Genomic DNA, 25,116 nt, shown 5'->3' with positions numbered 1-25,116 from the left:
GATGTCAGGACAAATGAGTGGGAGCCATATGTGCCATGTCCTCCCCATGCTACTGTCCATCTGCCACGAGTATATCAAAGGCAAAACAATTGTTTCCACTTAGGTTATGGTCTAAAGGACAGAGACTGGCAGCATTAGTAGAAGCAAACAGGAGTGAAAGGGTCATGATAAGACAAGCAAAACTACAGGAAGGAATAAACAGGTAAATGTTGGTTGGAAAGGTTGAGTTTGCTAGGTACTCCACATAAGGCGAAGCAGACAGTGTTGTGCGGAGAACTTAGCATCCCTGATAACTCTTATTTCTCTACTGTTACAGGACAGAAAGCCAGAGATCGTCCTATTCTTTGTGCAGAAAAGGTAAGCACTGAGTCTCTGTCTTTGGACTCACTGATTTTTGCTAACACTGGGCATTTCTAAAAGTCAGCATCTTTGACTTCGTGACTGCTCAAACTCTAATTTCTAAGATGATACTCTCCTGACCATTATGTCTTTGGTCCTGCCCATATCCTCAAGTCTATCACTCTGCAGTCCTTTGACATATTAGGTCTCTTTGGGGAATGCCCCTCTCCAGCTGGTGAAAAGGTAAAGAAACATTACCATCGACTGCATACGTATCAATTGACTGACCTCTTTTGTGTGAAGGGTATTCAAAACTGTCTGTTCAAACCACCGTCAGTTTCAATCCTTTGGAAGGATGGTACATGTAAGATGCTCTCTTTTCAAGCACCTCATGATCCAAGGGTTTTTCACCTGACCTCCATTCACCCAGCACTTCTTTCCACCCCTTTGGGACAGTCCTCTTCCTGAGAATTGCAACAGGGTCCACCCTTGAATGTAGCTTCTTAGCGCACCGAGAAGCGAGAGAAGTGTTGTGCTATTCTGACTTTAATTGGTGTGAATCAGAAATGTCTCCCTGTGAGGATCACAACTCTTTTGTCAGATCTCCAGGTTCCTGGTGCATCTGAGCATGTCTGATTTCATGGAGAGCCTCTGCAAATAGCAGGTTGATCATATATGTTTGGCAGAAAGCATTTGATCTAAAATCTGAAAATTGAGAATGTGTGGAACCAATCTGGACTCCTATATAATAGTAACCTAATATGAAATTTGAAGGGGAACCTTTGCAGATTTTCCTGAAAATAAAAGTGCATGGTGTCCCAAGAGCCACAGAAACACAGAACACTCCATAACAAACATGAAATTGAATTTTAATTCATTGGTGATAGCTGCCTCTTTTTCTGGGTTCTGCTGCGTTTCCTCTCATGATAACAGTACGGTAAAGCCATGAAGTTGAGGTTGTTAGGATAAGAATTTCATGATGAAAGCCACCTGGAAACTTGTGGGAATAACTGCAATGTCCATAAAGGTAAACTGAGGAAAGAATTGTGTGGTAGACAGGGAGGAGGATAAGGCATAAGACAATGATGATGGTGTTCATATGATTGATGATGATGATGGATGAGGATGATGAGGATGATCATGATGATGGTCATGATCATGATGATGATGATGATGGTGATGATAAGGAAGACACACTGAAGTTGCAGGAATATAAAACTATCAAAACCTTCCACCTTGACTAGATAATCAAGAAATCCAGTACCAGTTTTGCCCTTTGAAACATATGAAGTACACTCCTATATTTTTGGTGCATTTTATTTTATACTTTTCTTCTTTTTGTCCATGAAGCTAGTTGTCAAGATCAAATTCGACTCCTCAAAATTCTTGATGTGTTTATCTTTCTTTTTTGGTTCGTGTGGCACAGTAGAGTGTTGATATGTGTTGATGACAAATGGGCTCTAAAGTATAGGAGAAAATGTCTTTGTGATCTCATTGATGCTTGACCTCAGTTGAGATCCTGAGAAAGAAGCCTGCTGCACAATGCTGATCTTCCTCTTCAAAGCCAAAGAGTCTATCTCTCACTGCTTTCCAGTGTCACTGGGAATGCTCATGTGTCAAAAGCTGCCTTCTCTGGATCGATGATGACAACAGGTTTCTGAGGACGTTGATTGACTCACACATAACCCCTCTGAGGTCCAGAGAAGTGGCCATCTTGACCACCATGATGCTTCCAGAACATGGCTAGCACTCTTGCATTTTAATGGAAGACAGTTAGAGTGCAGACGGGCTTTGATCTCCTAAATTTTGAGAGATGAGCAGTTTGCTGTCTGCGACATCTGTCCAGCTCTTTGCGGCCATATTCTGCCTCTGAGAAGCACTGTACTAGACCCTAGAGGGTACATTGAGTTGAAGGTATGGGCTGTTACATGCCTGAAAGAAAGACTCAAAAGAGTTGGAAGCGGTGAATTCATTACAGAGAATCTCAATGATCCTCTCTGATGAATTGGCCATAAATATACAATGGGATGAGGGCAAGAAGAGATGGCAGGACTCGTGCCCACCCTGACTGCAAAATTTGGAGACCTTTTGAATTCCTGTGCCTTTCCCAATGTAGGCAGCAATGCCTGATGCTTTCCCATATTGAGAGAGTCATTCCTTTTCTCTTTGTTGTCTCTGAATAGATCATAATCCTGCATGGTGCATCAATTCTTCATGTCAATGGTCATATCACACAGCAGTCACCATAGCCAGTTGCTTTTCAGATCTGGATATTCTCAGCGATCCTCTCTTTCTGTCATAATTTCTCATTCAAAACTGAGAGAACCTTCTGATAAAGTCCAGTTCAAATCTGCCTTTTTACCAGCCTCCTCTGTAAAGGTTGGGACCTTCACGTTGTTTACATTGTTTGGATCTATTTGCATGCTGAGAGATTCACAAAGAGTATGGTTGTCACATAGACACAATTCCAACGTCCATCAAGTGTTTCACTTCCAGCCAGGCCTCCAAACCAATCAGCTGGGGAAAGAAATGGGAAGCATGCCCACGAGGAGCGTAAAGAATGCAGCAGACACCTGAAGTTTTTACATGGAACAGGGGGGGAAGGCAAATACTTCACTCAGCACCCAATTCCCATCTAGCAGAAAATGATTCAGAGGTAGGCTTCATATAACACACACACACACACACACACACACACACACACACACACGATGAAAGAAAATCCCTAGGTTTCAGAAAAGATCAAGGGATTGTCTACGATCACCAACACTGTACATGGGAAGGGAATTCGAATGGAGAACACCTCCTTCTCTTGAAATGACATACGTCATTCGGAAACAGAACTTAGGAAAGGAATGGATGATTGCCATCCACCAGTTTAGTTAATGTTGTCATTTCCTATCCTTCAGAGAAATAAGTCTTGCAAACATTACATTTTCAAAGCTGCTCCCTTTCTTGGGATTAAGTGGAGTGCCTAAAGTCCAGACATTGTCTACTTTTGGATGGATGTCTCTGTTTCATCCCTCATTCCATAACGCCATCGCGGTGCTAGGGTGAAAACCTTTTTCACAGGAGGAACCAGAGGATGATACGCATCAAGGGAAATGTTTGCTCGGCCATGTCTTCTTAAAGATATGAAAGCAGCCTCATAGGTACTGTTAGACCTCATGCTTCGTGAAGCAGATACCGTGTGCTAGGAGAAGTGGAAGAGAAGATGTCAGGACAAATGAGTGGGAGCCATATGTGCCATGTCCTCCCCATGCTACTGTCCATCTGCCACGAGTATATCAAAGGCAAAACAATTGTTTCCACTTAGGTTATGGTCTAAAGGACAGAGACTGGCAGCATTAGTAGAAGCAAACAGGAGTGAAAGGGTCATGATAAGACAAGCAAAACTACAGGAAGGAATAAACAGGTAAATGTTGGTTGGAAAGGTTGAGTTTGCTAGGTACTCCGCATAAGGCGAAGCAGACAGTGTTGTGCGGAGAACTTAGCATCCCTGATAACTCTTATTTCTCTACTGTTACAGGACAGAAAGCCAGAGATCGTCCTATTCTTTGTGCAGAAAAGGTAAGCACTGAGTCTCTGTCTTTGGACTCACTGATTTTTGCTAACACTGGGCATTTCTAAAAGTCAGCATCTTTGACTTCGTGACTGCTCAAACTCTAATTTCTAAGATGATACTCTCCTGACCATTATGTCTTTGGTTCTGCCCATATCCTCAAGTCTATCACTCTGCAGTGCTTTGACATATTAGGTCTCTTTGGGGAATGCCACTCTCCAGCTGGTGAAAAGGTAAAGAAACATTACCATCGACTGCATACGTATCAATTGACTGACCTCTTTTGTGTGAAGGGTATTCAAAACTGTCTGTTCAAACCACCGTCAGTTTCAATCCTTTGGGAGGATGGTACATGTAAGATGCTCAATTTTCAAGCACCTCATGATCCAAGGGTTTTTCACCTGACCTCCATTCACCCTGCACTTCTTTCCACCCCTTTGGGGCAGTCCTCTTCCTGAGAATTGCAACAGGGTCCACCCTTGAATGTAGCTTCTCAGCGCACCGAGAAGCGAGAGAAGTGTTGTGCTATTCTGACTTTAATTGATGTGAATCAGAAATGTCTCCCTGTGAGGTTCACAACTCTTTTGTCAGATCTCCAGGTTCCTGGTGCATCTGAGCATGTCTGATTTCATGGAGAGCCTCTGCAAATAGCAGGTTGATCATATATGTTTGGCAGAAAGCATTTGATCTAAAATCTGAAAAATAAGAATGTGTGGAACCAATCTGGACTCCTATATAATAGTAACCTAATATGAAATTTGAAGGGGAACCTTTGCAGATTTTCCTGAAAATAAAAGTGCATGGTGTCCCAAGAGCCACAGAAACACAGAACACTCCATAACAAACATGAAATTGAATTTTAATTCATTGGTGATAGCTGCCTCTTTTTGTTGGTTCTGCTGCGTTTCCTCTCATGATAACAGTACGGTAAAGCCATGAAGTTGAGGTTGTTAGGATAAGAATTTCATGATGAAAGCAACCTGGAAACTTGTGGGAATAACTGCAATGTCCATAAAGGTAAACTGAGGAAAGAATTGTGTGGTAGACAGGGAGGAGGATAAGGCATAAGACAATGATGATGGTGTTCATATGATTGATGATGATGATGGATGAGGATGATGAGGATGATCATGATGATGATCATGATCATGATGATGATGATGATGATGATGGTGATGATGATAAGGAAGACACACTGAAGTTGCAGGAATATAAAACTATCAAAACCTTCCACCTTGACTAGATAATCAAGAAATCCAGTACCAGTTTTGCCCTTTGAAACATATGAAGTACACTCCTATATTTTTGGTGCATTTTATTTTATACTTTTCTTCTTTTTGTCCATGAAGCTAGTTGTCAAGATCAAATTCGACTCCTCAAAATTCTTGATGTGTTTATCTTTCTTTTTTGGTTCGTGTGGCACAGTAGAGTGTTGATATGTGTTGATGACAAATGGGCTCTAAAGTATAGGAGAAAATGTCTTTGTGATCTCATTGATGCTTGACCTCAGTTGAGATCCTGAGAAAGAAGCCTGCTGCACAATGCTGATCTTCCTCTTCAAAGCCAAAGAGTCTATCTCTCACTGCTTTCCAGTGTCACTGGGAATGCTCATGTGTCAAAAGCTGCCTTCTCTGGATCGATGATGACAACAGGTTTCTGAGGACGTTGATTGACTCACACATAACCCCTCTGAGGTCCAGAGAAGTGGCCATCTTGACCACCATGATGCTTCCAGAACATGGCTAGCACTCTTGCATTTTAATGGAAGACAGTTAGAGTGCAGACGGGCTTTGATCTCCTAAATTTTGAGAGATGAGCAGTTTGCTGTCTGCGACATCTGTCCAGCTCTTTGCGGCCATATTCTGCCTCTGAGAAGCACTGTACTAGACCCTAGAGGGTACATTGAGTTGAAGGTATGGGCTGTTACATGCCTGAAAGAAAGACTCAAAAGAGTTGGAAGCGGTGAATTCATTACAGAGAATCTCAATGATCCTCTCTGATGAATTGGCCATAAATATACAATGGGATGAGGGCAAGAAGAGATGGCAGGACTCGTGCCCACCCTGACTGCAAAATTTGGAGACCTTTTGAATTCCTGTGCCTTTCCCAATGTAGGCAGCAATGCCTGATGCTTTCCCATATTGAGAGAGTCATTCCTTTTCTCTTTGTTGTCTCTGAATAGATCATAATCCTGCATGGTGCATCAATTCTTCATGTCAATGGTCATATCACACAGCAGTCACCATAGCCAGTTGCTTTTCAGATCTGGATATTCTCAGCGATCCTCTCTTTCTGTCATAATTTCTCATTCAAAACTGAGAGAACCTTCTGATAAAGTCCAGTTCAAATCTGCCTTTTTACCAGCCTCCTCTGTAAAGGTTGGGACCTTCACGTTGTTTACATTGTTTGGATCTATTTGCATGCTGAGAGATTCACAAAGAGTATGGTTGTCACATAGACACAATTCCAACGTCCATCAAGTGTTTCAGTTCCAGCCAGGCCTCCAAACCAATCAGCTGGGGAAAGAAATGGGAAGCATGCCCACGAGGAGTGTAAAGAATGCAGCAGACACCTGAAGTTTTTACATGGAACAGGGGGGGAAGGCAAATACTTCACTCAGCACCCAATTCCCATCTAGCAGAAAATGATTCAGAGGTAGGCTTCATATAACACACACACACACACACACACACATACACACACACACTCACACGATGAAAGAAAATCCCTAGGTTTCAGAAAAGATCAAGGGATTGTCTACGATCACCAACACTGTACATGGGAAGGGAATTCGAATGGAGAACACCTCCTTCTCTTGAAATGACATACATCATTCGGAAACAGAACTTAGGAAAGGAATGGATGATTGCCATCCACCAGTTTAGTTAATGTTGTCATTTCCTATCCTTCAGAGAAATAAGTCTTGCAAACATTACATTTTCAAAGCTGCTCCCTTTCTTGGGATTAAGTGGAGTGCCTAAAGTCCAGACATTGTCTACTTTTGGATGGATGTCTCTGTTTCATCCCTCATTCCATAACGCCATCGCGGTTCTAGGGTGAAAACCTTTTTCACAGGAGGAACCAGAGGATGATACGCATCAAGGGAAATGTTTGCTCGGCCATGTCTTCTTAAAGATATGAAAGCAGCCTCATAGGTACTGTTAGACCTCATGCTTCGTGAAGCAGATACCGTGTGCTAGGAGAAGTGGAAGAGAAGATGTCAGGACAAATGAGTGGGAGCCATATGTGCCATGTCCTCCCCATGCTACTGTCCATCTGCCACGAGTATATCAAAGGCAAAACAATTGTTTCCACTTAGGTTATGGTCTAAAGGACAGAGACTGGCAGCATTAGTAGAAGCAAACAGGAATGAAAGGGTCATGATAAGACAAGCAAAACTACAGGAAGGAATAAACAGGTAAATGTTGGTTGGAAAGGTTGAGTTTGCTAGGTACTCCGCATAAGGTGAAGCAGACAGTGTTGTGCGGAGAACTTAGCATCCCTGATAACTCTTATTTCTCTACTGTTACAGGACAGAAAGCCAGAGATCGTCCTATTCTTTGTGCAGAAAAGGTAAGCACTGAGTCTCTGTCTTTGGACTCACTGATTTTTGCTAACACTGGGCATTTCTAAAAGTCAGCATCTTTGACTTCGTGACTGCTCAAACTCTAATTTCTAAGATGATACTCTCCTGACCATTATGTCTTTGGTCCTGCCCATATCCTCAAGTCTATCACTCTGCAGTCCTTTGACATATTAGGTCTCTTTGGGGAATGCCCCTCTCCAGCTGGTGAAAAGGTAAAGAATCATTACCATCGACTGCATACGTATCAATTGACTGACCTCTTTTGTGTGAAGGGTATTCAAAACTGTCTGTTCAAACCACCGTCAGTTTCAATCCTTTGGAAGGATGGTACATGTAAGATGCTCACTTTTCAAGCACCTCATGATCCAAGGGTTTTTCACCTGACCTCCATTCACCCAGCACTTCTTTCCACCCCTTTGGGGCAGTCCTCTTCCTGAGAATTGCAACAGGGTCCACCCTTGAATGTAGCTTCTTAGCGCACCGAGAAGCGAGAGAAGTGTTGTGCTATTCTGACTTTAATTGGTGTGAATCAGAAATGTCTCCCTGTGAGGTTCACAACTCTTTTGTCAGATCTCCAGGTTCCTGGTGCATCTGAGCATGTCTGATTTCATGGAGAGCCTCTGCAAATAGCAGGTTGATCATATATGTTTGGCAGAAAGCATTTGATCTAAAATCTGAAAAATAAGAATGTGTGGAACCAATCTGGACTCCTATATAATAGTAACCTAATATGAAATTTGAAGGGGAACCTTTGCAGATTTTCCTGAAAATAAAAGTGCATGGTGTCCCAAGAGCCACAGAAACACAGAACACTCCATAACAAACATGAAATTGAATTTTAATTCATTGGTGATAGCTGCCTCTTTTTGTTGGTTCTGCTGCGTTTCCTCTCACGATAACAGTACGGTAAAGCCATGAAGTTGAGGTTGTTAGGATAAGAATTTCATGATGAAAGCAACCTGGAAACTTGTGGGAATAACTGCAATGTCCATAAAGGTAAACTGAGGAAAGAATTGTGTGGTAGACAGGGAGGAGGATAAGGCATAAGACAATGATGATGGTGTTCATATGATTGATGATGATGATGGATGAGGATGATGAGGATGATCATGATGATGATGATGATGGTGATGATAAGGAAGACACACTGAAGTTGCAGGAATATAAAACTATCAAAACCTTCCACCTTGACTAGATAATCAAGAAATCCAGTACCAGTTTTGCCCTTTGAAACATATGAAGTACACTCCTATATTTTTGGTGCATTTTATTTTATACTTTTCTTCTTTTTGTCCATGAAGCTAGTTGTCAAGATCAAATTCGACTCCTCAAAATTCTTGATGTGTTTATCTTTCTTTTTTGGTTCGTGTGGCACAGTAGAGTGTTGATATGTGTTGATGACAAATGGGCTCTAAAGTATAGGAGAAAATGTCTTTGTGATCTCATTGATGCTTGACCTCAGTTGAGATCCTGAGAAAGAAGCCTGCTGCACAATGCTGATCTTCCTCTTCAAAGCCAAAGAGTCTATCTCTCACTGCTTTCCAGTGTCACTGGGAATGCTCATGTGTCAAAAGCTGCCTTCTCTGGATCGATGATGACAACAGGTTTCTGAGGACGTTGATTGACTCACACATAACCCCTCTGAGGTCCAGAGAAGTGGCCATCTTGACCACCATGATGCTTCCAGAACATGGCTAGCACTCTTGCATTTTAATGGAAGACAGTTAGAGTGCAGACGGGCTTTGATCTCCTAAATTTTGAGAGATGAGCAGTTTGCTGTCTGCGACATCTGTCCAGCTCTTTGCGGCCATATTCTGCCTCTGAGAAGCACTGTACTAGACCCTAGAGGGTACATTGAGTTGAAGGTATGGGCTGTTACATGCCTGAAAGAAAGACTCAAAAGAGTTGGAAGCGGTGAATTCATTACAGAGAATCTCAATGATCCTCTCTGATGAATTGGCCATAAATATACAATGGGATGAGGGCAAGAAGAGATGGCAGGACTCGTGCCCACCCTGACTGCAAAATTTGGAGACCTTTTGAATTCCTGTGCCTTTCCCAATGTAGGCAGCAATGCCTGATGCTTTCCCATATTGAGAGAGTCATTCCTTTTCTCTTTGTTGTCTCTGAATAGATCATAATCCTACATGGTGCATCAATTCTTCATGTCAATGGTCATATCACACAGCAGTCACCATAGCCAGTTGCTTTTCAGATCTGGATATTCTCAGCGATCCTCTCTTTCTGTCATAATTTCTCATTCAAAACTGAGAGAACCTTCTGATAAAGTCCAGTTCAAATCTGCCTTTTTACCAGCCTCCTCTGTAAAGGTTGGGACCTTCACGTTGTTTACATTGTTTGGATCTATTTGCATGCTGAGAGATTCACAAAGAGTATGGTTGTCACATAGACACAATTCCAACGTCCATCAAGTGTTTCACTTCCAGCCAGGCCTCCAAACCAATCAGCTGGGGAAAGAAATGGGAAGCATGCCCTAGAGGAGCGTAAAGAATGCAGCAGACACCTGAAGTTTTTACATGGAACAGGGGGGGAAGGCAAATACTTCACTCAGCACCCAATTCCCATCTAGCAGAAAATGATTCAGAGGTAGGCTTCATACAACACACACACACACACACACACACACACACACACACACGATGAAAGAAAATCCCTAGGTTTCAGAAAAGATCAAGGGATTGTCTACGATCACCAACACTGTACATGGGAAGGGAATTCGAATGGAGAACACCTCCTTCTCTTGAAATGACATACGTCATTCGGAAAAAGAACTTAGGAAAGGAATGGATGATTGCCATCCACCAGTTTAGTTAATGTTGTCATTTCCTATCCTTCAGAGAAATAAGTCTTGCAAACATTACATTTTCAAAGCTGCTCCCTTTCTTGGGATTAAGTGGAGTGCCTAAAGTCCAGACATTGTCTACTTTTGGATGGATGTCTCTGTTTCATCCCTCATTCCATAACGCCATCGCGGTGCTAGGGTGAAAACCTTTTTCACAGGAGGAACCAGAGGATGATACGCATCAAGGGAAATGTTTGCTCGGCCATGTCTTCTTAAAGATATGAAAGCAGCCTCATAGGTACTGTTAGACCTCATGCTTCGTGAAGCAGATACCGTGTGCTAGGAGAAGTGGAAGAGAAGATGTCAGGACAAATGAGTGGGAGCCATATGTGCCATGTCCTCCCCATGCTACTGTCCATCTGCCACGAGTATATCAAAGGCAAAACAATTGTTTCCACTTAGGTTATGGTCTAAAGGACAGAGACTGGCAGCATTAGTAGAAGCAAACAGGAATGAAAGGGTCATGATAAGACAAGCAAAACTACAGGAAGGAATAAACAGGTAAATGTTGGTTGGAAAGGTTGAGTTTGCTAGGTACTCCGCATAAGGCGAAGCAGACAGTGTTGTGCGGAGAACTTAGCATCCCTGATAACTCTTCTTTCTCTACTGTTACAGGACAGAAAGCCAGAGATCGTCCTATTCTTTGTGCAGAAAAGGTAAGCACTGAGTCTCTGTCTTTGGACTCACTGATTTTTGCTAACACTGGGCATTTCTAAAAGTCAGCATCTTTGACTTCGTGACTGCTCAAACTCTAATTTCTAAGATGATACTCTCCTGACCATTATGTCTTTGGTCCTGCCCATATCCTCAAGTCTATCACTCTGCAGTCCTTTGACATATTAGGTCTCTTTGGGGAATGCCCCTCTCCAGCTGGTGAAAAGGTAAAGAAACATTACCATCGACTGCATATGTATCAATTGACTGACCTCTTTTGTGTGAAGGGTATTCAAAACTGTCTGTTCAAACCACCGTCAGTTTCAATCCTTTGGAAGGATGGTACATGTAAGATGCTCTCTTTTCAAGCACCTCATGATCCAAGGGTTTTTCACCTGACCTCCACTCACCCAACACTTCTTTCCACCCCTTTGGGGCAGTCCTCTTCCTGAGAATTGCAACAGGGTCCACCCTTGAATGTAGCTTCTTAGCGCACCGAGAAGCGAGAGAAGTGTTGTGCTATTCTGACTTTAATTGGTGTGAATCAGAAATGTCTCCCTGTGAGGTTCACAACTCTTTTGTCAGATCTCCAGGTTCCTGGTGCATCTGAGCATGTCTGATTTCATGGAGAGCCTCTGCAAATAGCAGGTTGATCATATATGTTTGGCAGAAAGCATTTGATCTAAAATCTGAAAATTAAGAATGTGTGGAACCAATCTGGACTCCTATATAATAGTAACCTAATATGAAATTTGAAGGGGAACCTTTGCAGATTTTCCTGAAAATAAAAGTGCATGGTGTCCCAAGAGCCACAGAAACACAGAACACTCCATAACAAACATGAAATTGAATTTTAATTCATTGGTGATAGCTGCCTCTTTTTGTTGGTTCTGCTGCGTTTCCTCTCATGATAACAGTACGGTAAAGCCATGAAGTTGAGGTTGTTAGGATAAGAATTTCATGATGAAAGCAACCTGGAAACTTGTGGGAATAACTGCAATGTCCATAAAGGTAAACTGAGGAAAGAATTGTGTGGTAGACAGGGAGGAGGATAAGGCATAAGACAATGATGATGGTGTTCATATGATTGATGATGATGATGGATGAGGATGATGAGGATGATCATGATGATGATCATGATCATGATGATGATGATGATGATGATGGTGATGATAAGGAAGACACACTGAAGTTGCAGGAATATAAAACTATCAAAACCTTCCACCTTGACTAGATAATCAAGAAATCCAGTACCAGTTTTGCCCTTTGAAACATATGAAGTACACTCCTATATTTTTGGTGCATTTTATTTTATACTTTTCTTCTTTTTGTCCATGAAGCTAGTTGTCAAGATCAAATTCGACTCCTCAAAATTCTTGATGTGTTTATCTTTCTTTTTTGGTTCGTGTGGCACAGTAGAGTGTTGATATGTGTTGATGACAAATGGGCTCTAAAGTATAGGAGAAAATGTCTTTGTGATCTCATTGATGCTTGACCTCAGTTGAGATCCTGAGAAAGAAGCCTGCTGCACAATGCTGATCTTCCTCTTCAAAGCCAAAGAGTCTATCTCTCACTGCTTTCCAGTGTCACTGGGAATGCTCATGTGTCAAAAGCTGCCTTCTCTGGATCGATGATGACAACAGGTTTCTGAGGACGTTGATTGACTCACACATAACCCCTCTGAGGTCCAGAGAAGTGGCCATCTTGACCACCATGATGCTTCCAGAACATGGCTAGCACTCTTGCATTTTAAGGGAAGACAGTTAGAGTGCAGACGGGCTTTGATCTCCTAAATTTTGAGAGATGAGCAGTTTGCTGTCTGCGACATCTGTCCAGCTCTTTGAGGCCATATTCTGCCTCTGAGAATCACTGTACTAGACCCAAAGGGTACATTGAGTTGAAGGTATGGGCTGTTACATGCCTGAAAGAAAGACTCAAAAGAGTTGGAAGCGGTGAATTCATTACAGAGAATCTCAATGATCCTCTCTGATGAATTGGCCATAAATATACAATGGGATGAGGGCAAGAAGAGATGGCAGGACTCGTGCCCACCCTGACTGCAAAATTTGGAGACCTTTTGAATTCCTGTGCCTTTCCCAATGTAGGCAGCAATGCCTGATGCTTTCCCATATTGAGAGAGTCATTCCTTTTCTCTTTGTTGTCTCTGAATAGATCATAATCCTGCATGGTGCATCAATTCTTCATGTCAATGGTCATATCACACAGCAGTCACCATAGCCAGTTGCTTTTCAGATCTGGATATTCTCAGCGATCCTCTCTTTCTGTCATAATTTCTCATTCAAAACTGAGAGAACCTTCTGATAAAGTCCAGTTCAAATCTGCCTTTTTACCAGCCTCCTCTGTAAAGGTTGGGACCTTCACGTTGTTTACATTGTTTGGATCTATTTGCATGCTGAGAGATTCACAAAGAGTATGGTTGTCACATAGACACAATTCCAACGTCCATCAAGTGTTTCACTTCCAGCCAGGCCTCCAAACCAATCAGCTGGGGAAAGAAATGGGAAGCATGCCCACGAGGAGCGTAAAGAATGCAGCAGACACCTGAAGTTTTTACATGGAACAGGGGGGGAAGGCAAATACTTCACTCAGCACCCAATTCCCATCTAGCAGAAAATGATTCAGAGGTAGGCTTCATATAACACACACACACACACACACACACACACACACAAACACACACACACACGATGAAAGAAAATCCCTAGGTTTCAGAAAAGATCAAGGGATTGTCTACGATCACCAACACTGTACATGGGAAGGGAATTCGAATGGAGAACACCTCCTTCTCTTGAAATGACATACGTCATTCAGAAACAGAACTTAGGAAAGGAATGGATGATTGCCATCCACCAGTTTAGTTAATGTTGTCATTTCCTATCCTTCAGAGAAATAAGTCTTGCAAACATTACATTTTCAAAGCTGCTCCCTTTCTTGGGATTAAGTGGAGTGCCTAAAGTCCAGACATTGTCTACTTTTGGATGGATGTCTCTGTTTCATCCCTCATTCCATAACGCCATCGCGGTGCTAGGGTGAAATCCTTTTTCACAGGAGGAACCAGAGGATGATACGCATCAAGGGAAATGTTTGCTCGGCCATGTCTTCTTAAAGATATGAAAGCAGCCTCATAGGTACTGTTAGACCTCATGCTTCGTGAAGCAGATACCGTGTGCTAGGAGAAGTGGAAGAGAAGATGTCAGGACAAATGAGTGGGTGCCATATGTGCCATGTCCTCCCCATGCTACTGTCCATCTGCCATGAGTATATCAAAGGCAAAACAATTGTTTCCACTTAGGTTATGGTCTAAAGGACAGAGACTGGCAGCATTAGTAGAAGCAAACAGGAATGAAAGGGTCATGATAAGACAAGCAAAACTACAGGAAGGAATAAACAGGTAAATGTTGGTTGGAAAGGTTGAGTTTGCTAGGTAATCCACATAAGGCGAAGCAGACAGTGTTGTGTGGAGAACTTAGCATCCCTGATAACTCTTATTTCTCTACTGTTACAGGACAGAAAGCCAGAGATCGTCCTATTCTTTGTGCAGAAAAGGTAAGCACTGAGTCTCTGTCTTTGGACTCACTGATTTTTGCTAACACTGGGCATTTCTAAAAGTCAGCATCTTTGACTTCGTGACTGCTCAAACTCTAATTTCTAAGATGATACTCTCCTGACCATTATGTCTTTGGTCCTGCCCATATCCTCAAGTCTATCACTCTGCAGTCCTTTGACATATTAGGTCTCTTTGGGGAATGCCCCTCTCCAGCTGGTGAAAAGGTAAAGAAACATTACCATCGACTGCATACGTATCAATTGACTGACCTCTTTTGTGTGAAGGGTATTCAAAACTGTCTGTTCAAACCACCGTCAGTTTCAATCCTTTGGAAGGATGGTACATGTAAGATGCTCACTTTTCAAGCACCTCATGATCCAAGGGTTTTTCACCTGACCTCCATTCACCCAGCACTTCTTTCCACCCCTTTGGGGCAGTCCTCTTCCTGACAATTGCAACAGGGTCCACCCTTGAATGTAGCTTCTTAGCGCACCGAGAAGCGAGAGAAGTGTTGTGCTATTCTGACTTTAATTGGTGTGAATCAGAAATGTCTCCCTGTGAGGTTCACAACTCTTTTGTCAGATCTCCAGGTTCCTGGTCCATCTGAGCATGTCTGATTTCATGGAGAGCCTCTGCAAATAGCAGGTTGATCATATATGTTTGGCAGAAAGCATTTGATCTAAAATCTGAAAAATAAGAATGTGTGGAACCAATCTGGACTCCTATATAATAGTAACCTAATATGAAATTTGAAGGGGAACCTTTGCAGATTTTCCTGAAAATAAAAGTGCATGGTGTCCCAAGAGACACAGAAACACAGAACACTCCATAACAAACATGAAATTGAATTTTAATTCATTGGTGATAGCTGCCTCTTTTTGTTGGTTCTGCTGCGTTTCCTCTCATGATAACAGTACGGTAAAGCCATGAAGTTGAGGTTGTTAGGATAAGAATTTCATGATGAAAGCAACCTGGAAACTTGTGGGAATAACTGCAATGTCCATAAAGGTAAACTGAGGAAAGAATTGTGTGGTAGACAGGGAGGAGGATAAGGCATAAGACAATGATGATGGTGTTCATATGATTGATGATGATGATGGATGAGGATGATGAGGATGATCATGATGATGATCATGATCATGATGATGATGATGATGGTGATGATAAGGAAGACACACTGAAGTTGCAGGAATATAAAACTATCAAAACCTTCCACCTTGACTAGATAATCAAGAAATCCAGTACCAGTTTTGCCCTTTGAAACATATGAAGTACACTCCTATATTTTTGGTGCATTTTATTTTATACTTTTCTTCTTTTTGTCCATGAAGCTAGTTGTCAAGATCAAATTCGACTCCTCAAAATTCTTGATGTGTTTATCTTTCTTTTTTGGTTCGTGTGGCACAGTAGAGTGTTGATATGTGTTGATGACAAATGGGCTCTAAAGTATAGGAGAAAATGTCTTTGTGATCTCATTGATGCTTGACCTCAGTTGAGATCCTGAGAAAGAAGCCTGCTGCACAATGCTGATCTTCCTCTTCAAAGCCAAAGAGTCTATCTCTCACTGCTTTCCAGTGTCACTGGGAATGCTCATGTGTCAAAAGCTGCCTTCTCTGGATCGATGATGACAACAGGTTTCTGAGGACGTTGATTGACTCACACATAACCCCTCTGAGGTCCAGAGAAGTGGCCATCTTGACCACCATGATGCTTCCAGAACATGGCTAGCACTCTTGCATTTTAAGGGAAGACAGTTAGAGTGCAGACGGGCTTTGATCTCCTAAATTTTGAGAGATGAGCAGTTTGCTGTCTGCGACATCTGTCCAGCTCTTTGCGGCCATATTCTGCCTCTGAGAAGCACTGTACTAGACCCTAGAGGGTACATTGAGTTGAAGGTATGGGCTGTTACATGCCTGAAAGAAAGACTCAAAAGAGTTGGAAGCGGTGAATTCATTACAGAGAATCTCAATGATCCTCTCTGATGAATTGGCCATAAATATACAATGGGATGAGGGCAAGAAGAGATGGCAGGACTCGTGCCCACCCTGACTGCAAAATTTGGAGACCTTTTGAATTCCTGTGCCTTTCCCAATGTAGGCAGCAATGCCTGATGCTTTCCCATATTGAGAGAGTCATTCCTTTTCTCTTTGTTGTCTCTGAATAGATCATAATCCTGCATGGTGCATCAATTCTTCATGTCAATGGTCATATCACACAGCAGTCACCATAGCCAGTTGCTTTTCAGATCTGGATATTCTCAGCGATCCTCTCTTTCTGTCATAATTTCTCATTCAAAACTGAGAGAACCTTCTGATAAAGTCCAGTTCAAATCTGCCTTTTTACCAGCCTCCTCTGTAAAGGTTGGGACCTTCACGTTGTTTACATTGTTTGGATCTATTTGCATGCTGAGAGATTCACAAAGAGTATGGTTGTCACATAGACACAATTCCAACGTCCATCAAGTGTTTCACTTCCAGCCAGGCCTCCAAACCAATCAGCTGGGGAAAGAAATGGGAAGCATGCCCACGAGGAGCGTAAAGAATGCAGCAGACACCTGAAGTTTTTACATGGAACAGGGGGGGAAGGCAAATACTTCACTCAGCACCCAATTCCCATCTAGCAGAAAATGATTCAGAGGTAGGCTTCATATAACACACACACACACACACACACACACACACACACACGATGAAAGAAAATCCCTAGGTTTCAGAAAAGATCAAGGGATTGTCTACGATCACCAACACTGTACATGGGAAGGGAATTCGAATGGAGAACACCTCCTTCTCTTGAAATGACATACGTCATTCAGAAACAGAACTTAGGAAAGGAATGGATGATTGCCATCCACCAGTTTAGTTAATGTTGTCATTTCCTATCCTTCAGAGAAATAAGTCTTGCAAACATTACATTTTCAAAGCTGCTCCCTTTCTTGGGATTAAGTGGAGTGCCTAAAGTCCAGACATTGTCTACTTTTGGATGGATGTCTCTGTTTCATCCCTCATTCCATAACGCCATCGCGGTGCTAGGGTGAAATCCTTTTTCACAGGAGGAACCAGAGGATGATACGCATCAAGGGAAATGTTTGCTCGGCCATGTCTTCTTAAAGATATGAAAGCAGCCTCATAGGTACTGTTAGACCTCATGCTTCGTGAAGCAGATACCGTGTGCTAGGAGAAGTGGAAGAGAAGATGTCAGGACAAATGAGTGGGTGCCATATGTGCCATGTCCTCCCCATGCTACTGTCCATCTGCCATGAGTATATCAAAGGCAAAACAATTGTTTCCACTTAGGTTATGGTCTAAAGGACAGAGACTGGCAGCATTAGTAGAAGCAAACAGGAATGAAAGGGTCATGATAAGACAAGCAAAACTACAGGAAGGAATAAACAGGTAAATGTTGGTTGGAAAGGTTGAGTTTGCTAGGTACTCCGCATAAGGCGAAGCAGACAGTGTTGTGCGGAGAACTTAGCATCCCTGATAACTCTTCTTTCTCTACTGTTACAGGACAGAAAGCCAGAGATCGTCCTATTCTTTGTGCAGAAAAGGTAAGCACTGAGTCTCTGTCTTTGGACTCACTGATTTTTGCTAACACTGGGCATTTCTAAAAGTCAGCATCTTTGACTTCGTGACTGCTCAAACTCTAATTTCTAAGATGATACTCTCCTGACCATTATGTCTTTGGTCCTGCCCATATCCTCAAGTCTATCACTCTGCAGTCCTTTGACATATTAGGTCTCTTTGGGGAATGCCCCTCTCCAGCTGGTGAAAAGGTAAAGAAACATTACCATCGACTGCATATGTATCAATTGACTGACCTCTTTTGTGTGGAGGGTATTCAAAACTGTCTGTTCAAACCACCGTCAGTTTCAATCCTTTGGAAGGATGGTACATGTAAGATGCTCTCTTTTCAAGCACCTCATGATCCAAGGGTTTTTCACCTGACCTCCACTCACCCAACACTTCTTTCCACCCCTTTGGGGCAGTCCTCTTCCTGAGAATTGCAACAGGGTCCACCCTTGAATGTAGCTTCTTAGCGCACCGAGAAGCGAGAGAAGTGTTGTGCTATTCTGACTTTAATTGGTGTGAATCAGAAATGTCTCCCTGTGAGGTTCACAACTCTTTTGTCAGATCTCCAGGTTCCTGGTGCATCTGAGCATGTCTGATTTCATGGAGAGCCTCTGCAAATAGCAGGTTGATCATATATGTTTGGCAGAAAGCATTTGATCTAAAATCTGAAAATTAAGAATGTGTGGAACCAATCTGGACTCCTATATAATAGTAACCTAATATGAAATTTGAAGGGGAACCTTTGCAGATTTTCCTGAAAATAAAAGTGCATGGTGTCCCAAGAGCCACAGAAACACAGAACACTCCATAACAAACATGAAATTGAATTTTAATTCATTGGTGATAGCTGCCTCTTTTTGTTGGTTCTGCTGCGTTTCCTCTCATGATAACAGTACGGTAAAGCCATGAAGTTGAGGTTGTTAGGATAAGAATTTCATGATGAAAGCAACCTGGAAACTTGTGGGAATAACTGCAATGTCCATAAAGGTAAACTGAGGAAAGAATTGTGTGGTAGACAGGGAGGAGGATAAGGCATAAGACAATGATGATGGTGTTCATATGATTGATGATGATGATGGATGAGGATGATGAGGATGATCATGATGATGATCATGATCATGATGATGATGATGATGATGATGGTGATGATAAGGAAGACACACTGAAGTTGCAGGAATATAAAACTATCAAAACCTTCCACCTTGACTAGATAATCAAGAAATCCAGTACCAGTTTTGCCCTTTGAAACATATGAAGTACACTCCTATATTTTTGGTGCATTTTATTTTATACTTTTCTTCTTTTTGTCCATGAAGCTAGTTGTCAAGATCAAATTCGACTCCTCAAAATTCTTGATGTGTTTATCTTTCTTTTTTGGTTCGTGTGGCACAGTAGAGTGTTGATATGTGTTGATGACAAATGGGCTCTAAAGTATAGGAGAAAATGTCTTTGTGATCTCATTGATGCTTGACCTCAGTTGAGATCCTGAGAAAGAAGCCTGCTGCACAATGCTGATCTTCCTCTTCAAAGCCAAAGAGTCTATCTCTCACTGCTTTCCAGTGTCACTGGGAATGCTCATGTGTCAAAAGCTGCCTTCTCTGGATCGATGATGACAACAGGTTTCTGAGGACGTTGATTGACTCACACATAACCCCTCTGAGGTCCAGAGAAGTGGCCATCTTGACCACCATGATGCTTCCAGAACATGGCTAGCACTCTTGCATTTTAAGGGAAGACAGTTAGAGTGCAGACGGGCTTTGATCTCCTAAATTTTGAGAGATGAGCAGTTTGCTGTCTGCGACATCTGTCCAGCTCTTTGAGGCCATATTCTGCCTCTGAGAATCACTGTACTAGACCCTAGAGGGTACATTGAGTTGAAGGTATGGGCTGTTACATGCCTGAAAGAAAGACTCAAAAGAGTTGGAAGCGGTGAATTCATTACAGAGAATCTCAATGATCCTCTCTGATGAATTGGCCATAAATATACAATGGGATGAGGGCAAGAAGAGATGGCAGGACTCGTGCCCACCCTGACTGCAAAATTTGGAGACCTTTTGAATTCCTGTGCCTTTCCCAATGTAGGCAGCAATGCCTGATGCTTTCCCATATTGAGAGAGTCATTCCTTTTCTCTTTGTTGTCTCTGAATAGATCATAATCCTGCATGGTGCATCAATTCTTCATGTCAATGGTCATATCACACAGCAGTCACCATAGCCAGTTGCTTTTCAGATCTGGATATTCTCAGCGATCCTCTCTTTCTGTCATAATTTCTCATTCAAAACTGAGAGAACCTTCTGATAAAGTCCAGTTCAAATCTGCCTTTTTACCAGCCTCCTCTGTAAAGGTTGGGACCTTCACATTGTTTACATTGTTTGGATCTATTTGCATGCTGAGAGATTCACAAAGAGTATGGTTGTCACATAGACACAATTCCAACGTCCATCAAGTGTTTCACTTCCAGCCAGGCCTCCAAACCAATCAGCTGGGGAAAGAAATGGGAAGCATGCCCACGAGGAGTGTAAAGAATGCAGCAGACACCTGAAGTTTTTACATGGAACAGGGGGGGAATGCAAATACTTCACTCAGCACCCAATTCCCATCTAGCAGAAAATGATTCAGAGGTAGGCTTCATATAACACACACACACACACACACACACACACACACACACACACACACACACGATGAAAGAAAATCCCTAGGTTTCAGAAAAGATCAAGGGATTGTCTACGATCACCAACACTGTACATGGGAAGGGAATTCGAATGGAGAACACCTCCTTCTCTTGAAATGACATACGTCATTCGGAAAAAGAACTTAGGAAAGGAATGGATGATTGCCATCCACCAGTTTAGTTAATGTTGTCATTTCCTATCCTTCAGAGAAATAAGTCTTGCAAACATTACATTTTCAAAGCTGCTCCCTTTCTTGGGATTAAGTGGAGTGCCTAAAGTCCAGACATTGTCTACTTTTGGATGGATGTCTCTGTTTCATCCCTCATTCCATAACGCCATCGCGGTGCTAGGGTGAAAACCTTTTTCACAGGAGGAACCAGAGGATGATACGCATCAAGGGAAATGTTTGCTCGGCCATGTCTTCTTAAAGATATGAAAGCAGCCTCATAGGTACTGTTAGACCTCATGCTTCGTGAAGCAGATACCGTGTGCTAGGAGAAGTGGAAAAGAAGATGTCAGGACAAATGAGTGGGAGCCATATGTGCCATGTCCTCCCCATGCTACTGTCCATATGCCACGAGTATATCAAAGGGAAAACAATTGTTTCCACTTAGGTTATGGTCTAAAGGACAGAGACTGGCAGCATTAGTAGAAGCAAACAGGAATGAAAGGGTCATGATAAGACAAGCAAAACTACAGGAAGGAATAAACAGGTAAATGTTGGTTGGAAAGGTTGAGTTTGCTAGGTACTCCGCATAAGGCGAAGCAGACAGTGTTGTGCGGAGAACTTAGCATCCCTGATAACTCTTCTTTCTCTACTGTTACAGGACAGAAAGCCAGAGATCGTCCTATTCTTTGTGCAGAAAAGGTAAGCACTGAGTCTCTGTCTTTGGACTCACTGATTTTTGCTAACACTGGGCATTTCTAAAAGTCAGCATCTTTGACTTCGTGACTGCTCAAACTCTAATTTCTAAGATGATACTCTCCTGACCATTATGTCTTTGGTCCTGCCCATATCCTCAAGTCTATCACTCTGCAGTCCTTTGACATATTAGGTCTCTTTGGGGAATGCCCCTCTCCAGCTGGTGAAAAGGTAAAGAAACATTACCATCGACTGCATACGTATCAATTGACTGACCTCTTTTGTGTGAAGGGTATTCAAAACTGTCTGTTCAAACCACCGTCAGTTTCAATCCTTTGGAAGGATGGTACATGTAAGATGCTCACTTTTCAAGCACCTCATGATCCAAGGGTTTTTCACCTGACCTCCATTCACCCAGCACTTCTTTCCACCCCTTTGGGGCAGTCCTCTTCCTGACAATTGCAACAGGGTCCACCCTTGAATGTAGCTTCTTAGCGCACCGAGAAGCGAGAGAAGTGTTGTGCTATTCTGACTTTAATTGGTGTGAATCAGAAATGTCTCCCTGTGAGGTTCACAACTCTTTTGTCAGATCTCCAGGTTCCTGGTGCATCTGAGCATGTCTGATTTCATGGAGAGCCTCTGTAAATAGCAGGTTGATCATATATGTTTGGCAGAAAGCATTTGATCTAAAATCTGAAAAATAAGAATGTGTGGAACCAATCTGGACTCCTATATAATAGTAACCTAATATGAAATTTGAAGGGGAACCTTTGCAGATTTTCCTGAAAATAAAAGTGCATGGTGTCCCAAGAGACACAGAAACACAGAACACTCCATAACAAACATGAAATTGAATTTTAATTCATTGGTGATAGCTGCCTCTTTTTGTTGGTTCTGCTGCATTTCCTCTCATGATAACAGTACGGTAAAGCCATGAAGTTGAGGTTGTTAGGATAAGAATTTCATGATGAAAGCAACCTGGAAACTTGTGGGAATAACTGCAATGTCCATAAAGGTAAACTGAGGAAAGAATTGTGTGGTAGACAGGGAGGAGGATAAGGCATAAGACAATGATGATGGTGTTCATATGATTGATGATGATGATGGAGGAGGATGATGAGGATGATCATGATGATGATCATGATCATGATGATGATGATGATGGTGATGATAAGGAAGACACACTGAAGTTGCAGGAATATAAAACTATCAAAACCTTCCACCTTGACTAGATAATCAAGAAATCCAGTACCAGTTTTGCCCTTTGAAACATATGAAGTACACTCCTATATTTTTGGTGCATTTTATTTTATACTTTTCTTCTTTTTGTCCATGAAGCTAGTTGTCAAGATCAAATTCGACTCCTCAAAATTCTTGATGTGTTTATCTTTCTTTTTTGGTTCGTGTGGCACAGTAGAGTGTTGATATGTGTTGATGACAAATGGGCTCTAAAGTATAGGAGAAAATGTCTTTGTGATCTCATTGATGCTTGACCTCAGTTGAGATCCTGAGAAAGAAGCCTGCTGCACAATGCTGATCTTCCTCTTCAAAGCCAAAGAGTCTATCTCTCACTGCTTTCCAGTGTCACTGGGAATGCTCATGTGTCAAAAGCTGCCTTCTCTGGATCGATGATGACAACAGGTTTCTGAGGACGTTGATTGACTCACACATAACCCCTCTGAGGTCCAGAGAAGTGGCCATCTTGACCACCATGATGCTTCCAGAACATGGCTAGCACTCTTGCATTTTAAGGGAAGACAGTTAGAGTGCAGACGGGCTTTGATCTCCTAAATTTTGAGAGATGAGCAGTTTGCTGTCTGCGACATCTGTCCAGCTCTTTGCGGCCATATTCTGCCTCTGAGAAGCACTGTACTAGACCCTAGAGGGTACATTGAGTTGAAGGTATGGGCTGTTACATGCCTGAAAGAAAGACTCAAAAGAGTTGGAAGCGGTGAATTCATTACAGAGAATCTCAATGATCCTCTCTGATGAATTGGCCATAAATATACAATGGGATGAGGGCAAGAAGAGATGGCAGGACTCGTGCCCACCCTGACTGCAAAATTTGGAGACCTTTTGAATTCCTGTGCCTTTCCCAATGTAGGCAGCAATGCCTGATGCTTTCCCATATTGAGAGAGTCATTCCTTTTCTCTTTGTTGTCTCTGAATAGATCATAATCCTGCATGGTGCATCAATTCTTCATGTCAATGGTCATATCACACAGCAGTCACCATAGCCAGTTGCTTTTCAGATCTGGATATTCTCAGCGATCCTCTCTTTCTGTCATAATTTCTCATTCAAAACTGAGAGAACCTTCTGATAAAGTCCAGTTCAAATCTGCCTTTTTACCAGCCTCCTCTGTAAAGGTTGGGACCTTCACGTTGTTTACATTGTTTGGATCTATTTGCATGCTGAGAGATTCACAAAGAGTATGGTTGTCACATAGACACAATTCCAACGTCCATCAAGTGTTTCACTTCCAGCCAGGCCTCCAAACCAATCAGCTGGGGAAAGAAATGGGAAGCATGCCCACGAGGAGCGTAAAGAATGCAGCAGACACCTGAAGTTTTTACATGGAACAGGGGGGGAAGGCAAATACTTCACTCAGCACCCAATTCCCATCTAGCAGAAAATGATTCAGAGGTAGGCTTCATATAACACACACACACACACACACACACACACACACACACACACGATGAAAGAAAATCCCTAGGTTTCAGAAAAGATCAAGGGATTGTCTACGATCACCAACACTGTACATGGGAAGGGAATTCGAATGGAGAACACCTCCTTCTCTTGAAATGACATACGTCATTCGGAAACAGAACTTAGGAAAGGAATGGATGATTGCCATCCACCAGTTTAGTTAATGTTGTCATTTCCTATCCTTCAGAGAAATAAGTCTTGCAAACATTACATTTTCAAAGCTGCTCCCTTTCTTGGGATTAAGTGGAGTGCCTAAAGTCCAGACATTGTCTACTTTTGGATGGATGTCTCTGTTTCATCCCTCATTCCATAACGCCATCGCGGTGCTAGGGTGAAATCCTTTTTCACAGGAGGAACCAGAGGATGATACGCATCAAGGGAAATGTTTGCTCGGCCATGTCTTCTTAAAGATATGAAAGCAGCCTCATAGGTACTGTTAGACCTCATGCTTCGTGAAGCAGATACCGTGTGCTAGGAGAAGTGGAAGAGAAGATGTCAGGACAAATGAGTGGGTGCCATATGTGCCATGTCCTCCCCATGCTACTGTCCATCTGCCATGAGTATATCAAAGGCAAAACAATTGTTTCCACTTAGGTTATGGTCTAAAGGACAGAGACTGGCAGCATTAGTAGAAGCAAACAGGAATGAAAGGGTCATGATAAGACAAGCAAAACTACAGGAAGGAATAAACAGGTAAATGTTGGTTGGAAAGGTTGAGTTTGCTAGG

General features: G+C 42.3%; 7 non-coding genes across 7 annotated transcripts; all 7 read left to right on the top strand.

The window, feature by feature from the left end:
• The first annotated feature begins 1,973 nt into the window (after positions 1 to 1,973).
• Positions 1,974 to 2,038, top strand: LOC148118067 (small nucleolar RNA SNORD109A). Its single transcript, XR_015736565.1, has one exon. It is a non-coding gene; the product is annotated as a small nucleolar RNA SNORD109A (small nucleolar RNA).
• Positions 2,039 to 5,534: 3,496 nt separating this feature from the next.
• On the top strand, positions 5,535 to 5,599 carry LOC148118066 (small nucleolar RNA SNORD109A). The gene has a single exon (XR_015736564.1). It is a non-coding gene; the product is annotated as a small nucleolar RNA SNORD109A (small nucleolar RNA).
• A 3,473-nt stretch (positions 5,600 to 9,072) lies between these two features.
• LOC148118065 (small nucleolar RNA SNORD109A) lies at positions 9,073 to 9,137 on the top strand. Its single transcript, XR_015736563.1, has one exon. It is a non-coding gene; the product is annotated as a small nucleolar RNA SNORD109A (small nucleolar RNA).
• Positions 9,138 to 12,628: 3,491 nt separating this feature from the next.
• LOC148118064 (small nucleolar RNA SNORD109A) lies at positions 12,629 to 12,693 on the top strand. Its single transcript, XR_015736562.1, has one exon. It is a non-coding gene; the product is annotated as a small nucleolar RNA SNORD109A (small nucleolar RNA).
• Positions 12,694 to 16,187: 3,494 nt separating this feature from the next.
• Positions 16,188 to 16,252, top strand: LOC148118063 (small nucleolar RNA SNORD109A). Its single transcript, XR_015736561.1, has one exon. It is a non-coding gene; the product is annotated as a small nucleolar RNA SNORD109A (small nucleolar RNA).
• A 3,489-nt stretch (positions 16,253 to 19,741) lies between these two features.
• On the top strand, positions 19,742 to 19,806 carry LOC148118062 (small nucleolar RNA SNORD109A). The gene has a single exon (XR_015736560.1). It is a non-coding gene; the product is annotated as a small nucleolar RNA SNORD109A (small nucleolar RNA).
• A 3,495-nt stretch (positions 19,807 to 23,301) lies between these two features.
• On the top strand, positions 23,302 to 23,366 carry LOC148118061 (small nucleolar RNA SNORD109A). Its single transcript, XR_015736559.1, has one exon. It is a non-coding gene; the product is annotated as a small nucleolar RNA SNORD109A (small nucleolar RNA).
• The last annotated feature ends 1,750 nt before the right edge of the window (positions 23,367 to 25,116 follow it).

This window comes from Myodes glareolus, chromosome 24 (genome assembly GCF_982192425.1).
Source record: "Myodes glareolus chromosome 24, mMyoGla1.1, whole genome shotgun sequence".
In the NCBI taxonomy this organism is placed as follows: Eukaryota; Metazoa; Chordata; class Mammalia; order Rodentia; family Cricetidae; genus Myodes; species Myodes glareolus.
This window is presented reverse-complemented; position numbering and strand designations above follow the sequence as displayed.